General features: G+C 46.4%; 1 protein-coding gene across 6 annotated transcripts in view; it reads left to right on the forward strand.

Moving 5' to 3' along the window:
* Window positions 1-16,090, forward strand: part of CES5A (carboxylesterase 5A) — a 161,745-nt gene that overhangs the window by 43,181 nt on the left and 102,474 nt on the right. Inside the window, exon 1 of one of the 6 annotated variants that reach the window (XM_005882479.2) lies at window positions 4,325-4,380. The exons of the other annotated variants lie outside the window; for them this stretch is intronic. The gene's annotated coding sequence lies outside the window, so the exon portion shown is untranslated. Of the gene's footprint in view, window positions 1-4,324; window positions 4,381-16,090 lie in introns of those variants that run through there. 6 annotated transcript variants of the gene reach the window in all.

Consider the following 16,090-nt stretch of genomic DNA (forward strand, 5'->3'; position numbering starts at 1 on the left):
AAAATGGCTGCCCCCATGTGGACTCAAGATGGCTGGCAGGGGAGGGCAGTTGGGGGCAATCAGGCCAGCAGGGGAGGGCAGTTGGGGGGGACCAGGCTAGCAGGGGAAGGCAGTTGGGGGGGACCAGGCCAGCAGGGGAGGACAGTTGGGGGTAATCGGGCCGGCAGGGGAGCAGTTAGGTGTCGATCAGGCTGGCAGGGGAGTGGTTAGGGGTTGATCAGGCTGGCAGGCAGAAGCAGTTAGGGACAATCAGGCAGGCAGGCAGGCGAGCGGTTGGGAGCCAGCAGTCCTGAATTGTGAGAGGGATGTCTGACTGCCCATTTAGGCCTGATTCCACACCGGGGAGTCGGACATCCCATGAGGGGTCCCAGATTGGAGAGGGTGCAGGCTGGGCTGAGGAATATACCCTCCCCGCCCCCTCCCCCCCCCCACGAATTTCGTGCACCGGGCCTCTAATGTAAAAAATAAAAAAAGGAATTTGACAGTTTTACCTAACCCAAATTATTTTAAATGCATAGAAAAAAATCCAGATGAACACATTTGATTATCCTGTGACATAGGATAGTGTCAGTGCTTTCATGAAGTTAGAATATATTGCAGCCTAGTTGTTTCCAGCTTTCTTGTCTTGTCCCCACTTCAACTGTGACTCCTGATTGTAGACCCTCTATTAATAGTCTCCTGCCATGGTCAGTATTGTGCCAGAGACATCATGCAGACACTGAAGATCTATGTTACAAAAGAATAATAACATCTTACCTAGCAAAAAAGAGAGGGTTTTAACTTGATTTTTTCCTATTAATTCACTCATCCATTCATTTATTAATAAATTATTCAGTAATTCAACAAATGGCGATTGAGCATCCCTTACAGAGCAAGCATAGTAAGTGTTGGTATACAGTGGTGATGAAAGGCTATGTAAACATCTAGTTTGACTTAGTTCTCTCTACTTGGAGGTCTGAACTGGTCCTGGTTTTAAACAGAGTTCATGCTGTCACCTACAAGTCTTCTATGTGAAGAATACTCTTCAGTAACTCAGATGAAAAGGAACAGAAGCAGCCAGTAGGGCCCTGGAGAAGCTGGCTCTGGTTGAGAGATCGGTAGTGAATGTGCCAGTTACAAGCAGGGCTGAGCTTGCACAGCACGTCTAGGTTTGAGGGCATTACCTCTGGAGCCACACTGCTTGAGTTCAAAACTAAGCCGCCATCTATCAAGTGGGCAGGGCCATCTTGGGCTAAACATATACTCTCTGCCTCAGTTCCTTTACCTGTTGAATGGAATAATATGACTTCCTTGGGTTGTTTGTAGATGAAAAGAGATGATATAGTCAAAGTACCTAGCATAGTGGTTAATATATTCAAGCATCCAACAAATGATAGCTATTATTCTTTAAAAATAAATCTCATCAAAGAGTTAAGCAGTCAGTCCACCAATGTGGGGGTCCCTGATACCAGATAAATGTGGAGATAGGGTAAGAACAGGAGATTTTAGGAGACGGTGAATAATGAGAGTCAGAGATAGGGTCAGAGTACAATTGATATAGGCCAAAGAATCAGAGGACCCCAGGATTTTAGAGTCAGAATCCATTCATTCACTCATCCATCCATTCATTCCATATCCTGAGCACCTACTATGTGCTAGAAGCTGTTCTAGTTGCTGAGTCTACGCAGTGACTATAACACCGCTGCTCTCTTGAGCTTTACACTTTAGTGGCAGAACTGGGCCATATGGTCCCTTCTTATTGCATGCAGGAACCCTGCTGCAATGCGCCAACTGCTGCTCCTCTGTCCTCTGTGTGGATATGCCATGGGAAAGCGCATGAGCGAGCAGGGACAGCACCTTCCACTCGTGGACAGCTGGAAATGCGAAGTGCTTGTTGAAGTATCTAAGTATACCTCTGTGCATTGGAAAGGATGCTGAGTTCCGAGTAAAGCTTCCATAGGATAGCCGTAGGAAGATCCCAGAGGCTCAGGGGAAAACGAACTTTGGCAAATGTAATCCAGGATTGGAAGGGTTGGAAGAAACATCACTCAGGTGTGTGGCCATCGAGAATGCAGCAGAGGGTTCTGGCAGAACTGCAAGCAGACCCTAGTGTGAGGAGGCAGAAGCACGCAGTGTGGTGAGGGGGCTCCTCTCCCCACCCGGGAAAGGATCAGGGGCCTCATATCTGACTTTTCTCTCAGCCCTGTCTGCCCAGCTCATTACCTCATGTGCTCCACTCTCTGCACTGCCCAAGCCCTTCCTGAGGAGCAGGCAGACCTTCCCTCCAGGGAGGTCAGCAAGGATTGCAGTGCTTTGCTTCATGCAGACATCCCCCCAGGGAGGGAGCCGTCACTTTCCCTGCTGGGCCGACAGATTGAGGAGCCCCCGAGGCTTGAAGGCAGGTCAGTGCCAAACCAAGCTTCCAGAACCAGACAGAGGCGCTGATTTGTATCTGGACTTACCTCCTCTTTCAGAAGAGCATTCCTTGCCTTTGTTTCTTATTTTCATTTGACTCCCCATGGATCACAATTTTGTTCTGTGGATCCATCTAGCAACAGACACGATTCAAGGGCTCTGGGTCCTTGACTGGCTCACAGAACTACAGAATTCTGAGAAGATCGGCCCGCTCACTGCAGATGTGGAACCAGGGCTTGGGAAAGTCAAAGGACTGGCCAAGGTCAAGTGGCTAGTTGGTGAAAAAGGCTGGACTAGAGCTAAGGTTTCCAGGGTTCTGGCAACCACACAAACACATTTTTTCATTAGCAATAGGAACATATGCTCAAAAATAACTCCTCAGCCTCCTAGAAGAGAGATCTTACATGTCAGAAGTCAAAGAGTATAGAGTTGAGTTTCGAAGTATCCTTTCCCTTTATTTTATTGTAAATAATGTCTGGCTTGGCACAGCCTTGACTCTGAGATGTGTTCTACTGGAGTAGCCCGCGTGTGTACCTGTGTGCCTAGGGGTGATGTCAGCATGGCTCTCTGAAGATTTCAAGAGGATGCCTTCTCTTGGGTTTTATTTTGTAGGAAAATAAATCTGTGGTGGTTTTGGCTTTCCTTGTCTTATGAGCTGGGGGAGTCAGCCAGGAGGCCACTGTCTCCTGATTTTCTATGTGGTCATCATCTGTACTCCATTCAGACCACAGATAAGACCACTGGATCGTGAAAGATCTCCCAGGGACTGTTCATGTGGTCATCAGTGGGGAGGGAGAGGAGAGGTATGCAGACAAGCAACACTGACCAAAATATTTCTTCTGAAAGCTCTCATACTTGCAGTGTGAATTCACCACTGGAAGACTGCCATGCTTTCTATTTTAAGATCCCATGTCCCTTATGTGTCGCTCTGCTGCTGCTTATTCTGCTGTGGGGTGTGGAGAGTAGAGACGAAGACAAAGCATCCTGGATTATCTGACTTCAAATCATTTACATTTACTAATTGTGTGATTGTGGACAAATGACTTTATCTTTGTGTGTTTGTTTCCTATCCTTGAAGGGATCTTGACACATTTATGTAACTCAAATGATTGTTATGAGGACTCACTAGATATAGTACAGACACACTGGCATGCACTAGCCACTCGATGAATGTCAGTTGTTGCTGTTAACGTCTTCCACTTGTGTAGCCCAGCGGTGTGGAAAGAACACTGGGTCATGGGTCAGGAGACACAAGGTCCGGTCCTGGCTCTCACTTTTATGCGTCTACATGAACTTGAGCCAGTCACTTGATCCCAGCTCACAGAATGCAAGACACAGAAGCAAGTATTTTGTCTAATCTCCTCAACTTACAAATGAAATTGGGTCTTGAGAGAGGAAGAGGCTCACCCAAAGTCCACGGGGAGTTAATGTCCAGGCCAGGATCAGCTAGCACCCGCTCTCTTGATTTCTAGCCCAGAGCTCTTATATTCATTACTTTGGGGACAGAAGACCTTGCCAAGTGTCCCCAGCTCTGCTGAAGATCTGAAGACTTTGGAGTTGGCAGGCAAAGGGTTCCTAACAAGCTGTCTTTGGGTTGTGGCCATCCCAGAAGCAGCAGCCAGTGCATTCTAATATGTCATGGTTGGCATAAGTGTCAGAAGCAAAGAGATGCCTCTAAGATGCAACTGGAGGAAAGCTTCTGCCCCTGTGGCAGCCCCAGAAAACTCTTTCCTGACCGACAGGACAAAGTTGAGCCGGTTCTCAAAACCCAGCGGCTTAATCATTGACTATGTTTCTTCTTCCTTTCTTGGCTCCTGGCAGAAAAAATCACAGTGACTGTGTCTCTATCTTAAATGGTGGATGTCTCCTTTGGAACTCTCACTATAGGCCCTTCCCACCCCTCTCCTTCTCTCTCTCAATTTACACTCAGATCCTGGAATGATAGGTTGATCAGAACATCCAGTTTCGGGTACATGGCTTTGACCGGTAAGACCCTTTTTCTGTTTTGCACCCTGGTCACAACAGACACTCAGCAAGACTGTTCCTCTGCTCATGATTCTAACTATATCCCAAGTTTCTGTCTCTGGGGCATTGCACACAGTATGCCTCTCCACTGATTCTTGCTGAATTCTCTCAGATTAACTATTATGTTTCTCTGAAGCCCCACTAGTCTCCCTACTCAGAAGTGGCCTCCTGTTCCTTAGAACTTTCAAAGCATGTGTTGATGGTGACCAATAGGTTCTACATGTCTGTGGTGTTCTCTCTCTCTTAACAAGCTCCTTAAGAATACTATATTGACATATTTTTCTCCCCCAAAGCATTTAACAGAGTTCCTTGCCTATTGCAGGGACTGAGACCTGCTTGAACAATTGCTGACTTGTTAGTGGGGTTGAGTGAGAGGCTCCAGCTTTAATCAAAATGCTATTCTTTTATATCAAACGTGTTTTCTCCCACCTGGCCGATGTGGCTCAGGAGGTCATGGTTCGATTCTGGTCAGGGCACATGCCAGGGTTACGGGCTCAATTCCCCAGTAAGGGACATGCAGGAGGCAGCTGATCCATGATTCTCTCTCATTGATGTCTGTCTCTCTCTCTCTCTCCCTCTCCCTTCCTCTCTGAAAATCAATAAAAAAAATATATTTTAAAAGTGCTTTATCCCTAGGTGTCAGTTACAGCTATTTGAAGGCTCCTTGAAGCATTGGCAATGCCCAATCATTTTTAGAATTCTACTTGTTAGAAATCTGGAGTGACACATTTTTGAAATTAAAGTCAATTAAAATTAATTTTGCTCTTCTTTTTTTGTTGGCCCAAACTGACAACACAAGATAGACAAGCAAAACAAATTAACATACTTTTAAAATGCAAGTAAAAGTTTAAGGTTGTCAAAAGCTGTGATGAGTGAAGAAGCCCTGAAACTTTTAGTCACCCATTCATTCATTCATTCACTCATTCAGCAATCATTTCATGCAGTTTGATTTCCTGTATTTCAGGAGGAAATCTGATACAGTTGTGTTATTTTGTTTATGCAAAATTCTATATAACTCTATTAGAGCCCTATGTTTTTGAAATTCTGTTTGGCAAATTAATGGTCAAAGTTAATCTTTGTTCACAGAAGCACCTTGTGACAATTTACATCCCCAAATTCGGGGCGGCAGGGGGTGAGTAGAATACAAAGATTAATCCTTGGACTCCCTTAAGCCGTTTCTCCCCCATTTTCTGTTTGCTTTTTAAATTTTGTATTTAGAGAATAAAGGGTGAGTTTTTCTGTGGCTAATTAAAAACATGTAAATTGAACTTCTCAGGCCAGTAATTAAACTGAGGAGCTCCCTGGGTAATGTTTGCTTTTTCTCTCCCTGATTGTTGTGAATTCAGTTCCTCTTCAAGCGGCACTTTTTATTTCTGTTTTCTTCACTCGCAAAGATTAAAGCAGCTTGAATTTTACAATAGCATCTTGTGAAAGAGGAGGTGGGGGGAAAGACACAGTGGTTTTAATAAATACAGGCATAGCTCTGAGATATTGCAGGTTTGGTTACAGATCACCACAGTAAAGTGACTATCTCAATAAAGTGAGTCAGATGAGTTTTTCTGTTTCCTGGTGCATATAAAAGTCATGTCTATACTATAGTCCACTAAACATGTAATAGCATATGTCTAAAAATGTACATATCTTAATTTAAAAATACTTCATTGCTAAAAAAATGCTAATTATCATCTGAGCCTTCAGTGAGTTGTAATCTTTTGTTGGCGGAGGGTTTGTTGGTGGAGGGTCTTGCCTTGATGTTGAGGGCTGATGCCTGATGAGGGTGGTGGTTGCTGAAGGGTGTGGTGGCTGTGGCAATTTCTTAGAATAAGACAACAATGAAGTTTGCCACAAACTTCAGGACATGCAGGAGACAGCTGATCCATGATTCTCTCTCATTGACTCTTCCTTTCACAAGTGATTTCTTTATAGAATGCGGCACTGTTTAATAGCATTTTACCACAGTGGAACCTTTCTCAAACCCTACCGTGCTGCTGCTTTATCAGCTGAGTTGATGTGATATTCTAAATCCTTCGTTGTCATTTCAACAGTCTTCACAGCGTCTTTACTAGGAGTAGATTTCATCTCAAGAAACCACTTTCTTTGCTCATCCATAAGAGGCATTTCCTGCCACAGCCAATTTGGCTCAGTGGATAGAGTGTTGGCCTGTGGACTGAAGGGTCTTGGGTTTGATTTTGGTCAAGGGCACATGCCCTGGTTGTGGGCTTGATTGGCAGGAGATAGCCAATCATTGATTCTCTCTCATCATTGATGTTTCTCTCTCTCCTTCTCCCTTCCTCTCTGAAATTAAGAAAAACAAAAATTTTGTAAAAAGAGGCAACTCCTCATCCATGACATTTTAAAAAATCTTTAGCAATGTTGTCATATATGACAATTTTATCATGAGATTGCAGCAATGCAGTCACATCTTCAGGCTCCACGTCTAATTCTAGTTCTTCAGCTATTCCCACCACATTTGCAGTTACTTCCTCTACTGAAGTCTTGAACCCCTCAAAGTCATCCATGAGGGTTGAAATCAATTTCTTTCAAACTCCTGTTAACATTGATATTGTAACCTGTTCCCATGAATCACAAGTGTTCTTAATGGCATCAGGATGGTACGTTCCTTCTAGAAGGCTTTCAATTACTTTGTCCAGGTATATCAGAGGAATCACTCTCTGTGGCAGCTATAGCCTTATGGAATCTATTTCTTAAATAATGAGACTTGAAAGTTCAAATTACTCCTTGATCCATGGGCTGCAGAATGGATGTAGTGTTAGGAGGCATGGAAACAACATTAATCTGGTTGTCCACGTCTCCATCAGAGCAGTTGGGTGACCAAGTGCATTGTCAATGAGCAGTAATATTTTGAAAGGAATCTTTTGTTCTGAGAAGGAGGTCTCAACAGTGGGGTTAAAATAGTCAGTAAACCATGTTGTAAACAGATGTGCTGTCATCCAAGCTTTGTTGTTTCATTTATAGAGCTCAGGCAGAGTAGATGTAGCACAATTCTTAAGGGCCCTAGGGTTTTTGCATTGGTAGATGAACATTGGCTTCCACTTAAAGTCATCAATTGCATTAGCTCCTAATGAGAGAGTCAACCTGTCCCTTGAAGGTTTGAAGTCATAGTTGGCATTTTATTCTGATACATGGCTCTTTATTCTACATTGAAAATTGTTGTTTAGGGTAGCCACCTTCACTAATGACCTCAGCCAGATCTTTGGATAACGTGCTGCAGCTTCTAATAAGCACTTGTTGCTTCTAGCACTTTTATGTTATAGAGACGGCTTCTTTCTTTCAATCTCTTGAGCCATCTTCTGCTAGCTTCAGACTTTGCTTCTGGTGTGCCTCACGTCTTTCAGCCTTTATAGAACCGAAGAGAGTGAGGACACAAGATTAGGCTTTGGTTTAAGGGAATATCGTGGCCGGTTTCATCTTCTATGCAGACCTCTAAAACTTTCTCCATATCAGCAATAATGCTGTTTCACTTTCTTCTCATTTGTGTGTTCACTGGAGTAGCACTTTTAATTTCCTTCAAGAACTTTTCTTTTGCATTCACAAATTGGCTAACTGTTTGGTACAAGAGGCCTAGCTTTTGGCTTATCTTGGCTTTCGGCATGCCTTCTTCACTAAGCTTAATCATTTCTAGCTTTTAAATTAAAGTGAGAGACATGTGACCTTTCATTTGAACACTTAGAAGCTAGTGTAGGGTAATTAATTGTCCCAATTCCAATACTGTTGTGTTTCAGGGGATAGGGAGGCCCAAAGAGGGGAAGGGAAACAAGAGAACGGCTGGTCTGGCCGATGGAGCAGTTGTAACACACCCAACATTGATCAGTTAAGTTTGCCGTCTGATGGGGTGCAGTTCGTGGGGCCCACAAACAATTACAACAGTAACATCAAAGATCACTGATCACACATCACCCTAATAAATATAATCATAATGGAAGAGTTAGAAATATTGCAAGTATCACTAAAATAGGACACAGAGACACAAGGTGAGCCAGTGGTGGTGTAGAAATGGCACTGCTAGACTTGCTCCATGCAAGGTTGCCACAGACCTTCAATTTGCATAAAATGCATTATCTGTGAAGTGCAATAAAGCAAAGCACAATGAAGCGAGGTATTCCTATAATGCACTTTGACGTCTCCAACTTGAAATCCATGTTTTGAGAGGCCTGATATACCGAATAGTATTTGGAATAAAAATAATTTAATCCCAAAGCTAGGGCTGTTTGCAGAGAAGAAAGCTTGTGAAAAGTGGGGGTTAACATTCATCTCACATCTCACCAGTGTCCGACTACAAAGCACTTCCATTCTTCTCTGTGAAGCGTGCGTTGTATACATGTCACATACTCATGGCATGTCCACTCTTCCTTTGGCTGCTGTCCACAAAGTTATTCATAGCTGTTAACCTTGGCTTGAGGCTTTGAGCATTTATTTTGGGTAAGAAAAGGTAGAAGGAGAAAAAGACTTTCTGGGAAGCCATTGTTTTCTATAAAACCATGGAGCCTTTCCAAGAGCCCCTCTCCTGACAATCAGTATTACCCTGGAGGTATAACTGTGGTTAGGAATTTATGTCTTTAGGCTGAAATCCACTGTTCCTACTAATTTGCTTTCAGGTGCACGTGCTGTGGTGCCCTTTTAGCAATGTCATGGCTCTTTGACCATCTTCATAGGCTCCTGGGCAGCAAGACGCTTTGAAATCCAGTAAATACTGAGATATAAAAATAGATTGCAAAATCACTTCTCTGCTAAAAGCCCGTGACGAAATTCCCTTTGCACCTGTGAGTCCTTTAGCTCATACAGGACATTTGCACCCAACAAGGTCTCAAGTAGCTCTTGTTTCTTCTGCGATGACATTGTGTTTATGATGTCATGAGTGGTTACCATGGTGGCCATGGTTGTGATATGGGCGATGTGTGAATTCAGGTGTGGAGAAGCTTAGCAGTGAGAGATGGGTCTTTGAGAAAAAGATGAATTTCCTTTCATTCCAACTTCCTTAGTAGCAAAAGGATAAAGCTTAAAAAAAAGGAGGTGGGGGAGAAGGTGCATGTGATAGCTGAAAATTAGCCTTTGAACTGCATGCTTTTTATGCTTTGCACACATATTGCAAAGTCTTCCATTGAATTGTTTTTTTAAAAAATTATATTTTGATCACATATCTTGTATTATGGTGATAAAAATAACTCTATGTTCTTTCTTGGAGAAAAATAATATGGCTTCTGATAGCAGAAGAAGTCCAAGTTAACAGGGAAATCTTTTGAATGATACACCAGGAAGCTCAAAGGTGATATGTTTTTGTCCATGTGGGGAAAGAAAACAAAGGTTACTGCAATCCGCAAAACACTACAAAAATAAGATAGAGCCAAGCTCACCATGTAGCCAGACTGGCTCGCTGCTGGCATTTGACAAGCTCGGGAAATGAGACTGCAAAACCCACAGGGAATTCTTTCCCCTGGATGTTAATGAAGTGCCCACCATACGTTGATTTCTTGGGATAAGGGGTGGGTGGCGGGGGTGAGGGCCGCGGCGCTGCTGAGCAAGTGTGTTAAGGAACTGATCTATATAGAATCCCCTGCCTCTGGCTTAGCGTAATAGATTTCATTACTGCTTGTTTGGAAGCTCCGTCTTTTCTTGGGAAGGACCCGGGGCCGGCAGACTCTCATAGTCAGTGGGGTGGCTGGTGACAGAGGAGCCTGCCGAGGCCAGTGCAGCGAGGCCGTGCACCTGGATTCTGAATAAGGGACCTGGGTCCCAGTCCCAACGTTGCCACTGTGGATTTCCTCCTTGACCTTTGCCAAGGCCCTTAACGGTTCTCTGTTCTCATCCTATTAATCAAATGATGTTATTGCAAAAATAAATATATCGGGTATAAAATGCACTTTTTAGGTCGGTTACAAGTGCAAGGGATTAGATCTTAATATTTGGGGATTCATGTCAGCAGAAAGCTATGTAGTTGTTTTCTTGTCCAGTGGTGTATCCCGCATGGACCTTCAGGGTGCACGTGGGTACTCTGGTGAGCCCTAATGCTGGTTGCTTTGGGGAAAAGAGGGTGTCATAGTCAGGATTCTCCAGAGAAACAGAATGGATGGGATCTATCTAATCTGTCTGTCTGTCTGTCCATCCGTCCACCTAGCTGTCTAATCTTTCCCATGATATGCTGCCTTTATGCTGGAGGTCCAGGAAAGCCAGTGGTGTGGCCCCAGTCTGAGTCAGAAGGCCTGAGAACCGGGGGAGTTAATGATGTAAATCCTGGCTGAGGGCAGCAGATGAAATGAGCTTACGTAGTGAGGCAGGACACAGCGGCAAACAACTCCTGCCTCCACCTTTTGTTCTGTCCAGGTGCTCAGTGGATTGGATGGTGCCTACCTGAATCTGGAGGGCAACCTTACTTTACCACGGATTCAAATGCCAATCTCATCCGAAAACATCACACACATACCCAGAAACAGTGTTGAATCCGGGCGCCTCGAGGCCCATTCAGGTTGACACGTAAAATGAACCATCACCGAGGGTATGTCCGCCCCTAGACAATGCTGAGCTCTTACGGGATCAGTATAAGTCCTTAGCCTGGTGTTTGGGACCTTCAACTCTCTAACCCAACGTTCTGATCTCATTTTCTTACCCCTCAGTGGTCAAACCTGCTTTGTCCCCAACATGCCTCTGGCCTTCCTTGCAGGTGTTTCTTCTTTCCTGACCCCGTCATCCCTACCTGTTCTCTGGCTTGCACATTCTCTATTGATCTCTCCCTCTGAGCAAATCCCATTGCATGTGCAGGGCGTGCACTGCTCAGGGACATCTGGCCAGGGCAGGGGGACATGGTCTTAAATCCAGTCATATGACCCACAGAGGGGCTGTGTCTGCTCGGAGGAAGGGTACCTTTTCCTAATGGAGAAAAGGCACTGGGCAGGGTAGTGTGGCTCTGCCTGTATTGATCAAGTTAACTTTTTACCTGTCTTTGTCTTACTTGAGATGAAAACTTCCTTGAGGACGCAGGATTTTTTTTGCTTGTGGGTATCTCACGTGGAATAATGCACAACTTTGTTCTGAATTTTAATCAGAGCACTGGGTTCTGAGTACGAGATGGTGCTAGAAGCTCTCTGAGGACAGAGCTTACTCATTTCTTTACCTGTCGGCACCTTGCACAGTCTTTAACGAAAGAGAAACATGTTCCCAATAAATATCCGGTTGCTCGCTTATCGATAGTATCAATGGGAAAACTTCATACCATTTTCTTTTTAAAAAATTTCTGTACCTATCTTGGTTCCTGGGAAGTACAGGTAAGGAATGGGACCATTTCCTCTGAGGCCGGATTTTAGATGAGGCTCTTGGGTCTGGGCCTGTGTTCTCTCCTACTTTCAGAACCACATTGCACTGGGCTTTGTGATGGGCCTGTATCCGACTGCTCACTCAAGAGCCAGGCTCTGCTTGACGTGTTGAGGATATCAGGAGGAGAGCCACGTGGGGGGAAACATGTAAGGGAGTGACCGACCATCAAATGGTCCAGACACCTGCGCTCCCTGCATGGGGCACCTGGAGAGAGAAGGTGACCGCAAGGGGCGGTGTGAAGCGCTCAGATGGTACTGGAAGATGTGACCATGAATGCCGTGTGCAGATGGCTCTCTAAATGTACATCTTCACCCCAGACCCATCTATCACTGATATTCCCTCTTGGGGGGTCTGAAAGGCTCCCTCAACCCATACGTCCCACACTGATCTCAGGATCTTTTCACCCGAATCTGGTCATCTTTCGGTGTTCTGTCTTTCCAGGGGGCACCACCCATCCATCTGGTTGGTTTGCTCTGGTTTGGGAAATTCATCGGCTAGGATCACTCTCCACTCCCAACTCCCCAGTCCCAGTGAGATGGATATGATTTCCTCCTCATTGAGCTCCCACATCCACTCTGGGTCCCCAACCCCTTTACCTCACAGCAGCTGGAGCAAGCATTTAAAAATGCAAATCTGATCGTGTCCCACGCTCCCCAAACGACCCTCCTCCTCTGCTTAAAACCTTTTAATATTTTTTTAATTTCTCTTAAGATAAAGAACCGCATCCTCAGCAGAGCCTCTAAGACCCCTCATAATCTGACCCCGGGCGACTTCCCTAGTTCCATCGCAGACCAGCACCCCCACCTCTGTCCAGTCTTCTTTCTGCTCCTCACAGGCCCCAGGCCCAGGCCGCTCCCTCTGCCTGAAAACCTCTCTTCTGTGGCTGCTGCCACTCCCACCTCATTTGCCTAATTCATGCTTCTCACTTTTCACACATCAGCTCAACTCTCCCTTCTTCAGGGAGAACTTCCCTGATTCCCCAGACTACTTCAGCACTTCCTCCTGGGCTATCTCAGAACACATTTCCTTATCAAATATCACAGCGTGTAAGCATACATTTAGTTTTGTGGCCATTTGATGGATGTCTGTTTCCCCTGAAAGGATGTAAGCTCTGGGATGCTTGGCTGGGTTTGCTCTCTCCTGCATTTCCGGGGCCCAGCACACTGCCGCACGCACCTCACACGCTCATCTAATCCTGCACTGGATGAATGAATGTGTGACTCAGGAATGGAGAGAGCCACCCGCTGGGACAGCAGTGTAGGCTACACGGGAGGAAGTAGCCAGAGGTGAGGTTGCAAACAAACTTGTACCTGAGATGTCATCTGTGCAGGGGGCCGCTATGCAGTCTGTGACCCAAGTATGTGCCAGGCAAGAGCTGTGTTTTAGAGCAGTAGCTCTGAGAGGTGTCGATGGAGGCCAAAGGGTCTTGGAACCAGGGGGTCACCTTAGGAGGCATCAGATGTGAAGATGGCCTGAATTTCGGCAGTGAAAGGAGAAATTGTCATCTGTGCAGGGGGCCGCTATGCAGTCTGTGACGCAAGTATGTGCCAGGCGAGAACTGTGTTTTAGAGCAGTAGCTCTGAGAGGTGTCATGTGGAGGTCGAAAGGTCTTGGAACCAGGGGGTCACAGTAGGAGGCATCTGACGTGAAGATGGCCTGAATTTCGGCAGTGAAAGGAGAAATAGAGGGGTGGGGACCAATACCTTTAGTATTTCCCATTTTCATCACCCCTCCCCCCACCACCATAGGAAAGGCCGTAGTAGGTCACGGGGCTGTATGACTTAACATGTCTAACTTGCCTGGCCTGACAGCGAGAGTGAGAGGGGTTTGGAATCAGTGGGGTAGTGGGCAGTGTGGCAGAGCCAGGAATCAGGGTTTTTTCTCCTTTCCCAGGCAAACACCCATGGAAGGTTGAGAGGAAAGGGCACTCTTAGGACCTGCCGCCCTGAGCTGATGGCGAGTTTGTGTGTGAGCGGGTGTGATATCCGGGGAAACTCCTTTTGGACTAGGCATGTCTGGTCCCTGTCTTTCTGTCCTGACCTGAGGAGCCTGTCCTGACATCCTCCTGTCTTATCTGACGCTCCAGGAGTGTCTTATAATGAAGGGTCTTTTGAGAAGGGAATTGTGTGGAGGGCAGAATGGTCTTGGGACCAGGTAGACACATAATCAAGGGTGTTTGCCTCATCCCGGGCTTGGGACCACAACTCTTGTTTAGCTTATACTTCCCTGTGGTTTCTGTCGTCTGAACCACAGCGACAGCATTCGGATAAATAAAATGAATTGCTCCGCTGTCCCACCGTGGTTGAATTGGATAGCACGCAAAACTTGATGCCACTACATTTTAGTTTTTTGCGAATGTCTTTCAGGGATCTAGCATCCCTTTCTAGAATATAACCAATATTATAGTACTGTAGTGTTCATCACTCATGTATCTTATGCCATTTGATGTTTTTAACTATAAGCAGGGTCTAATCTGGCTGTGCCAGTTGTGCACTGCCCAGTCTGGCCGGCGCCACGAATGTAGGCTCCCATGGGAATGGCGCCCCCTAGAGGTGTGTGCAAGGTGGGAACCCTCGCCTTATTTTGCTGGCTCAGAATGGTGACATGCCTTACTCAGTGTCACGTGACATGTGAAGGCTGACACTGCCACAAGGGCCCAGCTTCTGAATCTAAATCCAGTCTTAATTTTGCTGTACCTCAAGGCCTCCTGGCTGAGCCGTGCTTGAATAAATAAATGAATGGAAAGGTGAATCCTCCAGTTAGGAACCAAATGGGTACACAGGGTCATGACTTGTCTTAAGGTCCCTGAGTGCCACTCGCAGAACCCGCTGCCCTGATCTGTGGTTCACCTGCCTGGACCTCATCCATTATCAGTGTGGACTCTGCCCACATGTTGGGCCCCGGATGATAGGCTGTGGGAGTTTTCCGACCTTCCTTCCTGAACCCCTGGCATCTTCCTGGTACACAGGCCACACCTCCCCTGCTTGTCTTATTCCCTCCGGGCCTCGCTGCCAGCTGCTCTAGGTCATCCTCTCCCAAAAGGTGTTCATTAATAAAAGGGAAGATTGTAACTCAGTAGGGCGGTGTGAAAGGTAAAATAGCCTTTAAAACACCAAGGAATTACTTCGTAAGGGTGGCATTCCTGGCTGGCTGGGAGAGTCGTGAATCCGTGGGTCTTTTATACGGGGGAGCAGGAAGCAACCATAGCGATTACCTAATGCAGCTGAGGAAACTGAGGCCTCAAGAGTTAGTGGATTGGCTGGGGCTAGAGCCCAGAGGTTTTCTCATTATTCCATGTTTCCAAGAGCTGTTTCAAATTGGACTCTTTCCTGACACCTTACATGACTGAGGGCAGCCCTGCATTTGGACCATCTATGCCCCATCAGTGTGTGGGGGAGCAGGAGGGCAGTGCCAAGGGAACAGCTCAGCCAGCAGGGTGACCCCATCACCCATGCTCTTAAATGCCATTATGAAATGCAGTCCATCTAGAGCTCCGTGCCTAGTCCCATCAGACTAATGCAGCCGTGGAGGTGGTGGCGGGCAGGGTGGCGGCCGGCTGCCTGGCAATCTCCCGGAGCCCGGGCGAGGGATTACGCTCACTCAGGCAGCCTTATCGCCGGAATAAAAAAGGGAGTTATGTTTATCGACTCATCTGGCCTGCCCATTTAGACGATTACCCCATTTCCAATCCCATTTCTAGAGAAAAGAGGATTGCCGGACGCTTTCCCCCACCCCCACCCCTGGCAGGGCCCTGGATGCCGGTGGTTTCATGGGGGGGGGGATGTGTTGGAGGTAGGCACCCAGCAAGCCAGAGCGTTGCCCTCTCTGTCTCCCAGAGCTGGCAAGCCACAGCGGGATGGCTGTCCCCTGAGAAATAGCCCGGCAGGGGCCTGAAGCAGCTGGCTGGCGTCAGATCTTCCTGTAGGAGATCGTGCTGGCCGCGTACACGTCACCCTTGTGTTGCCCCTCTGTCTTCTCTTATGTGCTACTTTAAATAAACGAAAGCAACCCTTGGGCTGTGCTCATGTCAGTGCAGTTACTTAACCTTATCTCTGGGAACCCAAGTATAAAACAGCAGCCTGTATTTGGAGCAAGGTGGGGAGGTGGTAAGACAGAAAGATCCCCGAGCAGCAGGAATACACATTACAGAGTTTCTCTTGTCACACAGAAGAGCCTTTTGGGCCCTTGCTCTTACTTAACACAGAGCTCTACTGAGCTGGGTAAACTGCTGTCTGACACCCAGGTAGAAGGGAAGTGGGAATTCAAGATGTGGGGGAGACCGCCACAAGCTGGGCCAATAGTTAAGAGCTAGACCAAAGAAAGGGGTGACATCTGTGGGGACAAC

This window comes from Myotis brandtii, unplaced genomic scaffold, assembly GCF_000412655.1.
Source record: "Myotis brandtii unplaced genomic scaffold, ASM41265v1 scaffold721, whole genome shotgun sequence".
Lineage (NCBI taxonomy): Eukaryota > Metazoa > Chordata > Mammalia > Chiroptera > Vespertilionidae > Myotis > Myotis brandtii.